The sequence below is a fragment of the Lolium perenne genome, chromosome 4 (assembly GCF_019359855.2).
Source record: "Lolium perenne isolate Kyuss_39 chromosome 4, Kyuss_2.0, whole genome shotgun sequence".
Lineage (NCBI taxonomy): Eukaryota > Viridiplantae > Streptophyta > Magnoliopsida > Poales > Poaceae > Lolium > Lolium perenne.
In genome coordinates this window covers 215,074,549-215,092,900 of record NC_067247.2, presented here as the reverse complement: position 1 = coordinate 215,092,900, position 18,352 = coordinate 215,074,549, and positions in this window count along the sequence as shown.

The window sequence follows — 18,352 nt, the reverse complement described above, 5'->3', positions numbered from 1 at the left end:
GTGTCGTCCACGACATGTGTGTGTTGAAATGTAATCTACACCAACCCCGTGGAAAGGAATAAAGCTATAACTATAGGCAGATTATATGGTGGCTTCCATGCACGTGATCGACTAATCAAACGGTCTAGAATCCCTCTTTTCGAGAGTATTGAAATATTTTATACTACTAAAGAAAATGATATCGCTAAAAGTTTTCTCTCTGACAAGCCCTAAGAAATCCTTCAGCGATGTCAGAGTTACTGGTTGGTTGTTCTTCTTTTTTGGGGTCCGCCTGATCTAGCCCCGTCCAAGGATGATACTACACCAGGGCCAAGTGATCCCCCAAGTGAACCAATGACGCGAGCACGCACCAAAGCACTTTAACAAGAGGTGAACTCGCTCCTTACCATGCTTGATCCTAACCTCCCTTTGAATGGCTTGCTACCTCATCAAAATGATTTATCTGTAATCAGGTACATCTCCGAAGAAGCCAACACATCAAGTGTCGTTGCCTATTCGACGGTACCTCGGAGGAGGGCTCCTTACGAGGGGGAGAAAAAGTAGGGGCCATCGAGCGGAGAGTCCTCGGGACGGTGGTATGCGATTTACCCAGCTTCGGAACACATGCACAATGACTGGGCCTACTGCTGCTTGTCTGGATTATCTGGGCGCTTTCGCGTTGTTACAATGAGTTGTGGTTGTGCCTCTAGGGCTCCCAGGATCCGGCTTATAAAGGCACTCAGATCTAGGGTTTACACGGAGATTCCTCGCCGGAATACAAGATGCCTAACTACAAAATATTATATTGCCGTGCACGTCAAGGATCCACCTTTCCTTATGCCGTATTGGATCCGGATACTTCATGGGCCTTCTCAGATACGACTATCTTCATAGGGTGGTTAAGATCCGGCTCCTGTTACTTGGGCTGGACTTCTTCCATCTTGATCTACAGCAACTGGGCCGCCCGATGGGCCATATGCCACCATCACCGTCTATGGGCCACCCGGGCTTGCCGGATCTAGGACACGCTGTTGATACACCCATAAAGTATACCCACAACATCAAGGGAGGAGAAGAACGAGGAAAAGTGAAGCTGGAGCAAACCGGCACTAGAACCGGTGGCACCGGGCCCTGCGCCGGAACCAGACCGTAATAGCCGGAACTGCTCCCAGTAGCGCCGACCGGTAAACCGGAATCTCCACCCGTCATGTCGCTGGAACGCCCATGTCATTCCGGCACACAGGCTGGCTGTGCCAGTTTTACCACTGGAAAACATCGAAAACAGTTGTCCAAATTATTTTGCATTATAACTTTACCCTTCTGCCCCTAGGTACTATATATACTGATGATGCAGCCTCGCTCAAGGACGAGACTACACCAAGACCAAGTTATCCCTCAAGTGGACAGATGACGCGAGCACGCACCAAAGCACTTCAACAAAAGGTGAACTCGCTCCTTACCATGCTTGATCCTAACCTCCCTCTGAATGGCTTGCTACCTCATCAAAATGCTTTATGTGTGATTGATACGTCTCCAACGTATCCATAATTTCTGATGTTCCATGCTTGTTTTATGACAATACTTACATGTTTTGCTTGCACTTTATAATGATTTCATGCATTTTCCGGAACTAACCTATTAACAAGATGCCACAGTGCCAGTTCCTGTTTTCTGCTGTTTTTGGTTCCAGAAAGGTTGTTCGGGCAATATTCTCGGAATTCGACGAAACGAAGACCAAACATCATAATTCACCGAGACGGACCAGGACACCGAAGGTGAGTGGAGGGAGGCACAGGGCCCCACACCATAGGGCCGCGCGGGCCAGCCCCTGGCCGCGCCGGCCTATAGGGAGGGTACCCTGTTGCCCCTCCTGCGCCGCCTCTTCGCCTATATAAGCCCTTTCGACCTAAAAACGCGATACCAATTGACGAAACTCCAGAAAGACTCCAGGGGCGCCGCCACCATCGCGAAACTCCAATTCGGGGGACATAAGTCTCTGTTCCGGCACCCTGCCGGGACGGGGAAGTGCCCCCGGAAGCCATCTCCATCGACGCCACCGCCTCCGCCATGCTCCGTGAGTAGTTCCCCCATGGACTACGGGTTCTAGCAGTAGCTAGTTGGTACTCTCTATCCCATGTACTTCAATACAATGATCTCATGAGCTGCCTTACATGATTGAGATTCATCTGATGTAATCGGTGTTGTGTTTGTTGGGATCCGATGGATGATACATTATGATTAGTCTATCTATAAAGTTTGTGAAGTTATTGTTGCTGCAATCTTGTTATGCTTAATGCTTGTCACTACGGCCCGAGTGGCATGATCTTAGATTTAAGCTCTATATTATTGCTTAGATTGTATCTACAAGTTGTATGCACATGTCGCTGTCCGGAACCAAAGGCCCCGAAGTGACAGAAATCAGGACAACCGGAGGGGATGGCGGTGATGTGAGGATCACATGTTTTCACCAAGTGTTAATGCTTTGCTCCGGTTCTCTATTAAAAGGAGTACCTTAATATCCAGTAGATTCCCTTGAGGCCCGCTTGCCACCGGCTGGTAGGACAAAAGATGTTGTACAAGTTTCTCATTGCGAGCACGTATGACTATATATGGAAAACATGCCTACATGATTAATGATCTTGATGTTCTATCTTAATGCTTTATCAATCCTATCAATTGCCCAACTGTAATTTGTTCACCCAACACTTGTCACTTGTTATTGGAGAGTTACCACTAGTGTAGATCGCTGGGAACCCCGGTCCATCTCTCATCATCATATACTCATTCTACATGACATTGGAAGTAGTATCAACTATTTTCTGGTGCCATTGCTCTCATCTTACTATTACCGCTGCTGTGTTACTATTACTATTGCTCTCATATTACTGCTGCTTTCACATCACCTCTGTTACTAGTGTTTTTCTAGGTGCAGCTGAATTGACAACTCAGTTGTTAAGGCTTATAAGTATTCTTTACCTCCCCTTGTGTCGAATCAATAAATTTGGGTTTTACTTCCCTCGAAGACTGCCGCGATCCCCTATACTTGTGGGTTTTCAAGACCGTTTTCTCGCGCCGTTGCCGGGGAGGCATAGCTCTACTCATAAGTTGACCTGGGGAGTACACTCTACCTCTCTCTCTATTTTTCTTTTATTTTATTTTGTTTTGCTTAGTTTACTTTTGTCTAGTTTATTTGCGCTTAGTTTATTTCTGTCTAGTATTACTTTGCTTAGTTTCTTTTTGTTTTGTTTTATTTTCCTCATATACCTGAAAATCCATAAAAATTTGAAAAATCGAAAAATTAAAAACTGCTATTATGGGAGAACCTATAACCTATTTGGAGCTCATAGAATATTATAATAATTATAGAGAATCAAGAACTGGTAAAGTTATGAGCGCTGTGATAGAAAAATTGAATACAATTGCTAAAATTTTGCTTAAACACCATGATATAAATTGTTGCTCTAAAGAGGATACTAAACATCTGAAATTTCAATGTGGCTTCAGTGAAGAAGTTTTAATTAAGAACTATAATTGGAATAACTATATTCATCTTGGGTTCGAAGAGGTAGAACAATTTATCATATTTATGGGAGCCTCTGAGATAGAATCCTTCATGGTTAAGAATTATGAAACTTGTGTTGTTTGTAAGGACCTTAAAGATTATGTCTCTTCTATCCTTAATTTTTGCAATGAAAGTTACAGTGATAATCCTTATATCGTTGATTATAAAGAGAGACTCATTAATGCACAAGAATGCACTCGCAATTTGCAGGAACCCGTGGAAGAAGAAATTGATGAACCTGAAAGCTCATTGGATGAAAAAGAGGAGGAAATTGATGAACCTGAAAGCTCATTGGATGAAAAAGAAGAGGAGAGTGATGAACAAAAGGAGGAAGAATGGATTAGCTACCCATGCCAACCTTCTAATGAGAGTAACTCTTTATCTCTTACACTATTTGATTGTCCTCCATGCTTGCCGAAAGAGGTTGAATGTTATGTTCCTGTGGATTCTCTTGAAATAGTACCTATGAGTAAAACTTGTGAGAATAATTATGCTACTGTTATCTATGATAATCCATGCTACTTTGATAAATCTTATGATAATGCTTTGTTTGTGCCTGATGTCGAAATGCATGGTACTAAAGAATTTTGCTTAGCAAATGTTTATGATAAAGCTCTAGATGATGGTCCTATGTTACTTGATAATGTTAATTGTACTACTAATGAAAATGGGATTGGAGAGTTCTTGACTTTATCTATGAGTCCCATATCTCTTGAGATTGATCAATCATCATGTTATATCGTTGATAAAAGCGGGTTTGAAAGTTTTGATCCCATTATTTTTGATATTGATAAAAATTATGTGCTTATGGATCATGAAAAGCATGCTGCATGTGATATTTATATTGTTGAGTTTGTTCATGAAGCTACTGAAAATTATTATGAGAGAGGAAAATATGGTTGTAGAAATTTGCATGGTACTAAAACACCTCTCTATATGCTTAAAATTTTGAAGTTACGCTTGTTTAATCTTCTTATGCTTGTCACTTTGTTATTCATGAATTTATTTGTGTACAAGATTCCTATGCATAGGAAGTGGGTTAGACTTAAATGTGTTTCTTATTTTCTTTTGATGCTCTCTTTTGCTTCAACTCTTATTTCTTGCGAGTGCATCATTAAAATTGCTGAGCCCATCTTAATGGCTATAAAGAAAGAACTTCTTGGGAGATAACCCATGTGTTTATTTTGCTACTGTTTTGTTGTGTTTTGGAAGTTGTTACTACTGTAGCAACCTCTCCTTATCTTTATTTTATTGCATTGTTGTGCCAAGTGAAGCCTCTAATCGAAGGTTGATACTAGATTTGGATTTCTGCGCAGAAACAGATTTCTTTGCTGTCACGAATTTGGGCCTAATTCTCTGTAGGTAACTCAGAAAATTCTGCCAATTTTTGTGAATGATCGTCAGATATGTACGCAACTTTCATTAGTTTTGAGTTTTCTGATTTGAGCAACGGAAGTACCTCTTTAAAATTCTTCTTTACTGGCTGTTCTGTTTTGGCAGATTCTGTCTCTGTTTTTTTGCATTGTCTCTTGTGGACTTTAAGCAAGGCTTTCTAGACGTGGAGAGCTGTAGCTAATGTTTTATTGAGTTATTGCAATGTGTCACTACAGGACCAAGGTGGATTCAAGTTTTTTGAGTACTAACCCCTCTAATGAAGTTTATGAGAAGTTTGGTGTGAAGGAAGTTTTCAAGGGTCAAGAGAGGAGGATGATATATGATCAAGAAGAGTGAAAAGTCTAAGCTTGGGGATGCCCCCGTGGTTCATCCCTGCATATTTCAAGAAGACTCAAGCGTCTAAGCTTGGGGATGCCCAAGGCATCCCCTTCTTCATCAACTTATCAGGTTTCTTCTATTGAAACTATATTTTTATTCGGTCACATCTTATGTGCTTTACTTGGAGCGTCTGTGTGCTTTTATTTTTGTTTGTGTTTGAATAAATTCGGATCCTGGCAATCCTTGTTTGGGAGAGAGACACGCTCCGCTTTTTCATATGAACACTTGTTCTTCGTTTTACTTTTAATGTTCAATGATAAAAGTTGGAAGCTACAATACTTATTGTTATTTGGTTGGAAACAGAATATGCCTCATAATGTCTTGGATATTTGACACTTGACAATTGTTTTGAGCTCTCAAGTAGATCATGATTAAGTTTTTTTCATGTAGTTTAAACCTATTAGTGGAGAACTACCGTAGAGCTTGTTGAAATTGGTTTGCATGATTGGTCTCTCTTAAGGTCTAGATATTTTCTGGTAAAAGTGTTTGAGCAACAAGGAAGACAGTGTAGAGTATTATAATGCTTGCAATATGTTTTTATGTAAGTTTTGCTGTACCGGTTCATACTTGTGTTTGCTTCAAACAACCTTGCTAGCCCAAAGCCTTGTACTGAGAGGGAATGCTTCTCGTGCATCCAAAACCTTGAGCCAAAACCTATGCCATGTGTGTCCACCATATCTACCTACTATGTGGTATTTCCTGCCATTCCAAGTAATTACTTCGTGTGCTACCTTTAAACCTTCAAAATGCTTCTCAATTTGTGTCAATGTTTTATAGCTCATGAGGAAGTATGTGGTGTTTATCTTTCAACCTTGTCATTTACTCTTGACGGACTTTCATAATGGACTAGTGGCACATCCGCTTATCCAACAATTTTGCAAAAAGAGCTGGCAATGGGGTTCCCAGCCCCAATTAATCAAACTTCATTAATAATTCCCTTCACATGTTTTGCTCTGATTCAACAGTAAGCAACTTAATATTGCAAATAGACACTCCTCCATGGTATGAGATTGTTGGAAGGCACCCGAGGATTCGGTTAGCCATGGCTTGTGAAAGAAAAGGTTGGGAGGAGTGTCACCCTTAAATAAATAAAAACTAAAGTACATGTGTAAACAAAAGAGAAGAGGGATGATCTACCTTGCTGGTAGAAATAACGTCCTTCATGGGAGCGGCTCTTGAAAGTCTGGTTGGCGAGGTAGTTGGAGTACCCATTACCATTCGTTGACAACAACAAACACCTCTCAAAACTTTACTTTTATGCTCTCTATGTGATTTCAAAACTTAAAAAGCTCTAGCACATGATTTAATCCCTGCTTCCCTCTGCGAAGGGCCTTTCTTTTACTTTATGTTGAGTCAGTTTACCTACTTCCTTCCATCTTAGAAGCAAACACTTGTGTCAACTGTACATTGATTCTTACATACTTGCTTATTTGCATACATCATATTACTTTATGTTGACAATTATCCATGAGATATGCATGTTGGAAGTTGAAAGCAACTGCTGAAACTTAATCTTCCTTTGTGTTGCTTCGATGCCTTTACTTTGAATTTAATGCTTTATGAGTTAACTCTTGTGCAAGACTTTTGATGCTTGTCTTGAAAGTACTATTCATGAAAAGTTTTGCTATATGTTATCTATTTGTTAGCAACTATAGATCATTGCCTTGAGTCACTTCATTCATTTCATATGCTTTGTAATAGTATGATCAAGGTTATGTAAGTAGCATGTCACTACAGAAATTATTCTTTTTATCGTTTACCTACTCGAGGACGAGTAGGAACTAAGCTTGGGGATGCTGATACATCTCCAACGTATCCATAATTTCTGATGTTCCATGCTTGTTTTATGACAATACTTACATGTTTTGCTTGCACTTTATAATGATTTCATGCATTTTCCGGAACTAACCTATTAACAAGATGCCACAGTGCCAGTTCCTGTTTTCTGCTGTTTTTGGTTCCAGAAAGGTTGTTCGGGCAATATTCTCGGAATTCGACGAAACGAAGACCAAACATCATAATTCACCGAGACGGACCAGGACACCGAAGGGGAGTCAGAGGGGAGGCCTGGGGCCCCCACACCATAGGGCCGCGCGGGCCAGCCCCTGGCCGCGCCGGCCTATGGGGAGGGCACCCTGTTGCCCCTCCTGCGCCGCCTCTTCGCCTATATAAGCCCTTTCGACCTAAAAACGCGATACCAATTGACGAAACTCCAGAAAGACTCCAGGGGCGCCGCCACCATCGCGAAACTCCAATTCGGGGGACAGAAGTGTCTGTTCCGGCACCCTACCGGGACGGGGAAGTGCCCTAGGAAGCCATCTCCATCGACGCCACCGCCTCCGCCATGATCCGTGAGTAGTTCCCCCATGGACTACGGGTTCTAGCAGTAGCTAGTTGGTACTCTCTATCCCATGTACTTCAATACAATGATCTCATGAGCTGCCTTACATGATTGAGATTCATCTGATGTAATCGGTGTTGTGTTTGTTGGGATCCGATGGATGATACATTATGATTAGTCTATCTATAAAGTTTGTGAAGTTATTGTTGCTGCAATCTTGTTATGCTTAATGCTTGTCACTACGGCCCGAGTGGCATGATCTTAGATTTAAGCTCTATATTATTGCTTAGATTGTATCTACAAGTTGTATGCACATGTCGCTGTCCGGAACCAAAGGCCCCGAAGTGACAGAAATCGGGACAACCGGAGGGGATGGCGGTGATGTGAGGATCACATGTTTTCACCAAGTGTTAATGCTTTGCTCCGGTGCTCTATTAAAAGGAGTACCTTAATATCCAGTAGATTCCCTTGAGGCCCGGCTGCCACCGGCTGGTAGGACAAAAGATGTTGTACAAGTTTCTCATTGCGAGCACGTATGACTATATATGGAAAACATGCCTACATGATTAATGATCTTGATGTTCTATCTTAATGCTTTATCAATCCTATCAATTGCCCAACTGTAATTTGTTCACCCAACACTTGTCACTTGTTATTGGAGAGTTACCACTAGTGTAGATCGCTTGGAACCCCGGTTCATCTCTCATCATCATATACTCGTTCTACATGACATTGGAAGTAGTATCAACTATTTTCTGGTGCCATTTCTCTCATCTTACTATTACCGCTGCTGTGTTACTATTACTATTGCTCTCATATTACTGCTGCTTTCACATCACCCCTGTTACTAGTGTTTTTCCAGGTGCAGCTGAATTGACAACTCAGTTGTTAAGGCTTATAAGTATTCTTTACCTCCCCTTGTGTCGAATCAATAAATTTGGGTTTTACTTCCCTCGAAGACTGCCGCGATCCCCTATACTTGTGGGTTATCAGTGATCTGGTACATCTCCGACGAAGACCCACAAGGAATTCAAGCCATCGAGGGAGGAGAAGAACGATAAAAAGAGAAGCTGGAGCAACCGGCAGTAGGACCGGTGGCACCGGGCTCTGCGCCGGAACCGAACCGGTGCGCCGGAACCAAACCGGAATTGCCGGAACTACTTCCAGTAGCAAGTTCCGGTAGACCGGAACCTTCACCGGCGCTGGCGCCGGAACACACAAACCATTCCGGCGCAGGAACCGGCACCGCTGGTTTTACCACTGGAAATCGTCAAATCACTACTGTCCAAAATACTTTGCCCTGTAACTTTACCCTTCTGCCCCTGGGTACTATATATACTCTTGGTACGGCCAGATCTAGGGTTAGACTAAGATTTGAGTTTATGCTTTAGCTTTGTCTCATCTACTACTAGGACCATCACATCCTATGTATCAAGGCTACTTCTTCAGGATCTTTCTCTCTTTATGTGTTGATTCTAGTGCAAGCACTCTTTGATCCATGTTCTAGAGTTGATTCCTTTACCAATCTTTCAATCCTTGGATTCTACCCATGGATCTCTCCTAGGATTGTCTCTATTGGCTTAGTCTAACCAACTAAGGGACTTAAATCGGTTTGTATTGGGTGTGTGAGTGTGTTTTTCCTTTGGATCTTGTGTTCTTCCTCCTTTACCCATCCCCTCATTCACCATCTTGGTCAATTTTGTGAGATTGGGCCAAACCCTAGACCCTAGGTCTCATCATATGGTATCAGCAGGTCTTGGTTGCCACGAATGTGACCCCCACCATCCCTAATTTCGTTTCTAGAAAATTCCCAAAAAATAGCCCAAATTAACCTTGCATGGATCATAGATTTTGTTGAGTTTTTGGTGGTTTTGATCCAATAGAAACTTGTGTTTTGTGTTGAGTTACCCATCCCTAACCCTCCCCATCTTCAATTTGGTCATTTCCCTTTGAAAACGGACGTTGACTTTCGTCAAGTTCATCACGAACTCAGATCTGGTGGTGAAATCGGCAGACCGGAACAAACCAACGAGAGAACCGGCAAACCGGAATCCCCACCGGAACGGACCGGCGAGAGAACCGGCACATCGAAAATCCCACCGGAATGAACCGGCGCCAGGACTGGCGCCACCGGAACCACCACCGGAACTGCTGTTGACTGCCCCGATTTTTTTGACCAAATTTTCTTTTGTGGTTGTTTGTTGGGTTTGAGTACCTTGTTCATGAAACTAACCCGCGGCGACCCCGTCACCTCGAATTTGCAATCATACGCTTGACACCACCACCATCTTCACAAGTTGTGTGATCATCACCGCCGCACCATCTAGGTATAACTTGCATTGCCTTGTATCCCCTCTTCCTTTTGCGATCTATCCTATCGAGCATTGCTTGTCAAGTGTTGCGACACATTCCACGTGGCCCCGATTGTGAGGGTGTGTGTGTAGTGTGGAGTAAAGCTTATAAGAAAACACTCGTGCGGAAACATAGGAAAAGCAAGGCTAACCCCATCATAGTGTGACAAAAAGCCAGAAAACACAAAAAGAGCAAAAGAGTGCAAGTGCCACCATATACAAAAGATTCAAAAGCTTTTAAGAAAAAAGAGAGAGAAGAGAAGAGATGTCGCGTGTGAATCTTGTTGTCTCTCAATTTGCAACCAAAGCTTTGCCTCTCCTTGTGTTAGTGGGACACCGAGCCGGTCTTTGTAGGCCTTCTTATTTTTTGCATTCATTCTTTGGTCGCACTAACCCCATTCATCGCGTGTGTGCGCTCCATATTTTTCCGTGTTTTGGTGATCGACAGTTTGACATTAACTTTTGGATTTCACCCACTTTTAACAATAAACTTGATTTTGGATTTCATCGCTTGGTTTTCCACCATCCTTTCCTACCACCATATTTGCTAGATTTTGTGTATGTTGTTGCGTGTGTAACCCAATACAAATCGGTTTCTCTTTTGGTTTCGTTAGATGATCCAATTCAGTCATTCCAAGGTGAGATCTCATGGTAGTTTCTTCCAGTAACATCCACAACCGAGCTCTTTTCTTGACAACATGGATAGGAACGGAGATGAAGCAAGGGAGGATGGAGTTCTCCGCAACACCAAGAGTTTACCCAACACAACCTTTGGGCTCAACTCCAATAGTTCAAGGAGCATCTCTCCTTGTTGGAGACTCGCATCGATGGGCAATAGGAGGAAGTAGCACAAAACTTCGTCGTCGTGAACCAAGACATGGCCCTCCTTCGCAAAGCCACGGACAACTTGGATCGCCAAATGGCAGTCAACTATGTGAAAATGGAGCGGTGCATGGAGAGCCTCGAATGCGCCATCAACAACTTGGGTCACCGTCGCTGACACCGCTCTACATCATCATCAAGATATTCAGAAGACTACTACTCCCATGATCTCCATGACTCCTCACGCTCCAACTCAAGGCGAGGAAAATTTCATCGACATGCTCGACCACATGAGCGTCCTCAACAAGAAGAAGCACCACCCCATGACCGCCATCAACATGATCGCCATGCCCACCATGGGAGTGATGACCAACCCCAAGAGAACTTCATTCTCAACACGGACCCAACACCTCATCGCGAACCACATATTGATGCTCATGATCAAGGTCACCAAGAACAACCTAGGCGTGATCTCTGGAATCATCGACGACACAACCAACATGGAAGAGGAGACCCGGAAAATGCTCAAGATGAGGAAGCCAACAATGGACGTCGTCAAGAACCTCCACAACCTCGTCAAGATCATCGACAACACCATCATCGCGCACCAAGTGAACCTAGTGTTCAAACGCAACACCAACCCAATGTTATGATTGGCCATGGTAGACCTCCTCACCCACCACAAGTCACAAGAGAAGAAGGCATACGACCTCGCCGAAGGAAGTTTGAGGATGAAGAAAACATGTACGGCAAGCTCAAGTTCAACATGCTCAATTTCAAGGGTGAAGATGACGCTGAGGCCTACCTCTCATGGGCACTCAAGGTTGACAAGATCCTCCGCATCCACAACTACTCCGGTGCGAACAAGGTGGCCATGGCATCTATTGCGTTTGTAGATTATGCCAATAGTTGGTGGGACAAAGTTTTCACTCTAAGAGAAGAGAAGGGTGAGCCTCCAATTGAAAACTGGGAAGAGATGAAGGAAGAGATGCAAGCTAGCTTCGTTCCTTCTCAATAAATAACCGACCTCTTCAACAAGTTACAAAAGTTGAAACAAGGCACCAAGACAGTTGAGGAGTTCTATAAGGAAATGGAGTTGACTATGATGCGAGCTAACATCCAAGACTCCGAGAATCAAACAATTTCTCAGTTCTTTAATGGCCTAAACTACCCAATCAAGAGGATTGTGGAGTTCCAACAATATTCCAACATGGTTGAGTTATTTCACCAAGCATCCAAGGCCGAGCGACAAGTGAATGAGGACATCAAGTACAATAAGACAAAGTTCTACTTCGCCTCGAAGCTCACTACAAGCACTCCTACAACAAGTGTCAAGCCTTACTCTTCCTCAACAACATCCAAGCAACCAAACATCCAAAGTTGCATGAAGCTACCGGTGCCTTCAACCGCCTCTTCAAAAGCATCAACGGGACCAAGCAATGTTACATGTTTCAAGTGTGGAACACAAGGCCACAAGTCCTTCGAGTGCAAGAACACCAAGGTCAGGATCACCATGGAGAATGGTGGCATAGAGACACTAAGTGAAGGAGAATATGAATCTCTTGTCCAAGCCAACGTAGCTAATGAAGAAGATTACGATGAAGAAAGTGGAGAAGACCTCCTCCTTTGTGTGCATGACCCAAGTCCTTCACTTGTGCTCACAAGGGTGTTGACTACTCAACCTCAAGCTATAGAAGACCAACGGTGCAACATCTTCCAAACCCGTGCCGGTATTAGAGGAAAGTCCATCAAATTTATCATCGATGGAGGAAGTTGCCACAACTTAGCAAGCACCGAGTTGTGTGAAAAGATCAACCTCTCGCTCCGCAAGCATCCACATCCATACCATGTCAAATGGTTGAGTGACAAGGGCAACGTCAAGATACAACACACCGTTGTCGTCAACTTCAAGATCGGCCCCTATGAAGACACCATCGAGTGTGATGTCGTCTCAATGACGGTTTGCCACATGTTTCTTGGCCAACCATGGCAATATGATAAGAGAGGTACACATGATGGTCACTCAAATGTCTACACCTTCAAGGTCAAAGACAAGAAGTTTGAGCTTCGCCCAATGACTCCTAGCCAAATCATCGTCGATAATGTAAAGGCTTTAGCGAGGGAACAACAACAAAAACACCATGGTGACTTGAGAGGTGAGGGAGTGAACCAGCAAAAGGAGAGTGAGCGCCACAAGCCAAATATGAGTGAGATGAAGAGTGTGTTCTTAGCCACCAAAAGTGAGTTGAGAGAAGTGCAAGAAAACCCATCCACAACATTGCACTATGTGCTCATATGCAAGGGGGCACCTTCGGAGACTAACGACTTAACAAAAATTCCTTTGTCTTTGTTGTCTCTTTTGAAGGAGTTTCAAGATGTCTTCCCCGACGAGCTTCCTCCTTGTCTACCACTGCTTCGGGGCATAAGCACCGCATCGACCTCATACAAGGCGCTCCACTACCAAAACACACCTCCTACCGCACCAACCCCGATGACACCAAGGAGATACAGCGCCAAATTCAAGATCTCCTCGCTAACGGCTACGTTCGTGAGAGCGTTAGCCCGTGTGTGGTACCGGTCGTTCTTGTGCCTAAACCGGACGACATGCAAAGGATGTGTATGGATTGTCAACCCATCAATGCCATTACCGTCCGCTATCGCCACCCCATTTCTTGTTTAGATGACATGCTTGATGAGTTGTGTGGTGCCACTATATTTTCGAAAGTTGATTTGCGTAGTGGCTGTCACCAAATTCACATGGCCATTGGTGACGAATGGAAGAAGGCATTCAAGACCAAGCTTGGTCTCTATGAATGGCTAGTCATGCCGTATGGTCTTTCCAATGGTCCTTCCACCTTTATGCGTCTTATGAATCATATCTTGAGACCTCTCATTGACAAGAGTGTCGTTGTGTATTTTGATGATATTCTCATTTATAGCAATAATTTCAAGGACAATGTTCAACATGTGAGAGAAGTCTTATGCATCTTACGCAATGAGAAACTCTATGCCAATCTTCCGAAATGCTCTTTCGCACAAAACAAGTTTGATTTCCTTGTGACGAGGGATTAACTTGTCAATGCCTACAGATTGTAGGCTTAGGGTTTCGTAATAAGTAGAGGGAAAGTAGATCTCGAAGGTTCAGCCGAACAAAGGTGTTCAACTCAAAATTATGGTGGCTCGGATTACAATTATTTTGATCCCTTCTTTCTCCCTCGGCTTCTCCTTTATATAGGAGCTGAAGCCGAGGCTTTCCGTGCCGTACAAGTTACAAACTATCCGAGCCATGTTCGACCTTTCCTATATTGATACAAGTTGCCTACTATAACTCTACTTTCCTAACTCGAAGAACCTTGACTTTCTGGGCCTCCAAAGCTTCGGGTCCATGGGCTCCATGCTTTCTTATAGATCTATGGTACTTTATTCGGCATGCCTGTTAGGCATACCTATGTCAGTAGCCCCCGAGATATTGCTTGAATTGTAGAGTCGAGTAAAATCTCCATCGTAGAGTCGAGTAAAATCTTCACCATATGTCCATTTAATAAAACTTTCGAGTCATACTGAATTTTTTTACTTAATGTCTCTTTTGTACAGGGAAAAATGAGGCTGGTTCATCTGACGGACCAGGTACCAGTTAATTGCTCTCGTGCCAAACCCGCATAAACCTACTTCAAGCTCAAGTCCCTGGACTCGAACCCGGAATACTGGCATAATTCGACATGTGCTGCTTCAGGACTTATCGCGAACCGAATTCCAGTCTCACTTTATCGAGTACCCATTGCGTCCGTCGAGATTCTTCTTCACATCTGCTGATGTGGATAAAGTGGGAGAGCACATTCATGTACGATACCACGCCACACAGGATGGATCCTGGGGTCTTACCTTCGCGTACTCTTTTTTTGAGTCACGACATTTAGAGTTTTTTTCGCGGTAGACACGCTCTGAGAATATATTGTCGAGTGCCTTTGTGCGGCTGCTGGAATTTTTTATTTTTCTAAGTCGTCATGTTAAAAAATATCCTGAACTCCCGATGGGAGTACATGACGAGTTATATGTAACTAAAAGATGTACGAAAAAGTTCTTTGACTTCAACTTTATATTGACATGTTATTTTGCTTCTCCTTCTTTTCCCTCTATATTTCATCGGGTGCGCGACCAGCGCTGCCGATGGGAGTAGCCCTCCAGGCTACAGCCGAGTATTTGCAGTTGGTTGTAGGCTCAGCTTCTATTATTTAATCAACTCTATATTTTTATCATCATCACGTCATCTTATCAGAATTATATGCAATAGTTCTGATCAGAGTAGCCCCCGAGCATATGAACAGGTGCTTTCATCTGGATATGATCTCTCGAAATTTACTTCCAACTATGTATTGCTCCAGTACTAGAAGATTTTCCAGCGCCATTACGTCGCTGCTGACGAAGGCCATGTGTGGCCACCTTGGGAAGACACGACTGCTGGTAGACCACTGTTTTGTGGGTCCAAATCTTCTGCTCGTCCCCCATGTTGCCCAAGTGGGGCGCGCATGTCCTCCGATATTCCCGGCACGCGCGCAGTAATTTCCTCCCATCAAAAATAAAGTGCAAAAATTATTTACCGCACAAGCACGCGTAAGATCCAGGATCCTCTCCTTTTCATCCAACGGTTGAGCCTCATCGTCTTCCATCTAAAATAAATTACCCTGCGCCTCATTTTTCCCCTTCGCTGCGCCACACACTCATCCGCTCCTGCATCTGTCCTTCTTCTTCCTCGAGCACCTCCTGCGCTCATCTTCCTCTTCCTCTCTCTGCTCCACCAATTCTCCATCATGCCTCTGCGAACCAAACTCACCAAGCACATTGCTCCCGGCACTGGCGAGCGCATGGAGAAGTAAAAAATCTCTGGATGGGAGAGATCCAAGATCTCATCGCAGGACAAACGGACGCTCAAGGAATTGGGCATGTTCAACAAGGAGGCGATGCAGATGCCAGGGGATGAAAGTGCTCCTCGTCCTCCTTCAGGTTTCTGGTTAACCTTTGTTGACTTCCTCGTGCATGGGTTTTCTGTTCTTGTGCATGAGTTTCTCTGCAGTCTCCTCTTCATCTATGGGATTCAGCTTCACCAGCTGACCCCTAACTCTCTCCTCCATATCTCCATCTTTTTCACCCTATGTGAGTGCTTCCTGGGCATCCACCCTCATTGGGGCCTATGGAAACACATCTTTTACCTCCGCCACAACCACTCAAAGAACACCATATACAATGTAGGTGGTGTTGGCATTTGTGTCCGGCGAGAAGTTGGATATTTTGATCTTAAGTTTGTTGACTCCGTCCAAGGCCGGTGCAAGAAGTGGCTCTATGTTAAGGACGAATCTTCGGATACCCAAGAATATGGTCTTGCTCCCTTTGATTCTTCAGAATACATTCAGAGGCACAAATCCTGGGACACAGAGGCCACACCGAAGAAAATGCAGCCACTGAGTCGCTAATTGCTCGCCTCCAAGAGCTCTAGAATACTGAAGGCGAAGAACTATTGGGTGTGCAAATCATTGCACACTTTCTGCGGATTCGAGTGCAGCCTCTTCAGGCTCGCAAGAATCCCCTTTGGTTGTATTCAGGCGCTGACGACTCTGACAGGGTTTCCGAAGATCTTCCTTTGAAGGATTTGGAGAAGCTAGTATGTGGCTTCACCTGTTTGAGCAAAAAGAGTGAAGTCCCTTCTTCCTTCCGCGTGGAACCATTCAGTGGTGTCCATGCACTTCACGCTGTAAGTGTTTTCCTTCGCGTTTTACTCCAGGTTTTTAACTGTAACTGGTTATTCTTCGGGTCTGTTGGTTTTGCCTTATTGTCTCGACCTTTCTTCCTGCAGGACCACCAAACTCTTTCTTCCCTTCCTCCACTACCTGAAGGTGGAGATGTATCTGAGCGAGCCATCATTTTTGATGACTAGCAAGAAACTTCTGTTCGCGAGAGCGAACCCGTAGAATCTAATAAGAGTGCGGGTTCCTATGACAAATGCTCAGAGTCAGTACAAGCTTCTGACTCCGCTCATTCGATCTCTCCTCCTTCTGCTGCTTCTCCGGATAAGTGCAAGAGGAAAAGAAACCCTGACGAAGAAGACTCCGGCGCATCTAAACTTTCTGGACCAGCAGTTGAAGAATCTTCTCACTGCTGCTGGCAACGTCAGCTTGTAAGTTGTTCCTTCTTTAGTTCCAACTATCTTGTTTTTTGACTTCCATGTATTGATATTGTTGCTATATTGACAGGGACGACGAAGAGGAGTTGGAACCCGAAGCACATGGCACTACAAGAGAAGTTGTCATAGCCGACGAAGTTGAAGTCGCGCCGTGGTTGCTGATGCACCATGGCCGACGATTTTTGCTCTCTCCGTGGTGCATGTCAAAACTTTTTTTCTCGTTTTTGAGGCCACCTAGCCCGACGAAAACGTGGAAAACGTCACGTATGGTGGCCCGGGACGTGGTGCATGATGAATTCTCGGGTGTGCCGGCTGAGCAACGCAAATCCGCACCACCCAGGGATGTTGGGCCCAGATGGCAGCCTCTCTAGCATTATTTTTTTCTCAATCGCGCCATCTCGTTCAATGCTCTCCGATCGAGCAGTTTACGATGCAGGATCATGGGTCCCGCATGTCATCCTCTATGAACGAAAATTCTTTCTTTTCTTGGATTTTTTTGACCCCATAATTTCTGGCTACTTCCTTTTTCTTTTGATCCTATGTCGCCTTGGAAACGTTGAGACCGCTGCTGCAAAATGGTACCCGCACGTTATCCTCTATGTGCAATCAAGTTTCTTTTCTTGGAGTTATTTTTGGCACCTGATATTTGGTCACTTGCCTTTTTCTTTCGATCCTGTGCCGCCTCTGAAACGTTGAGACCGCTGCTGCTAAATGGGACCCGCATGTCATCCTCTATGTACAATCACTAGTAGGAAAAGCCTCATCAGTGACGCACCAAAAATGGATTCTGTGGCGCATGGGAGGTGCGCCACAGAAACTTCGCCACAAAAATAAGGTTTCTGTGGCGCACCGGCCCATGCGCCAAAGAATTAACGTATCTGTGGCGCACGTGCTCTTAGGTGCGCCACAGAAAAGCGTGCGCCACAGAATTGGTTTTCAGTGCGCCACAGAATTTGCTTGTATTATACACGATTTTGTGTTGCCTGCTATACACATGCAGTTTATAGACAGCAATATACAGATATACAGGTTATATACAGCAACATTCAGATATAATATAAATATCATGTACATTGCACAGATATAACATAGACATCATCATCACATTACTTAGATCCCGATCGAGATACATATATAGTGGTAAGTGTCAAATGTTTTGCATACAACTCTTAATTCATACAAAATTCACAATTTCGAGATACAAAGTAGTCTTCATCCTACAAAGTAGTCTTCATCCGGTTCCTCCTTTGCTCCCCCATCTCTACCCACCAGGCTCGCTTGCATCGGGGTCCTTCATCCAGTTCCTACTATGATGAAAATGGAAGAAAGTGAGACCAACAAGTCCGATG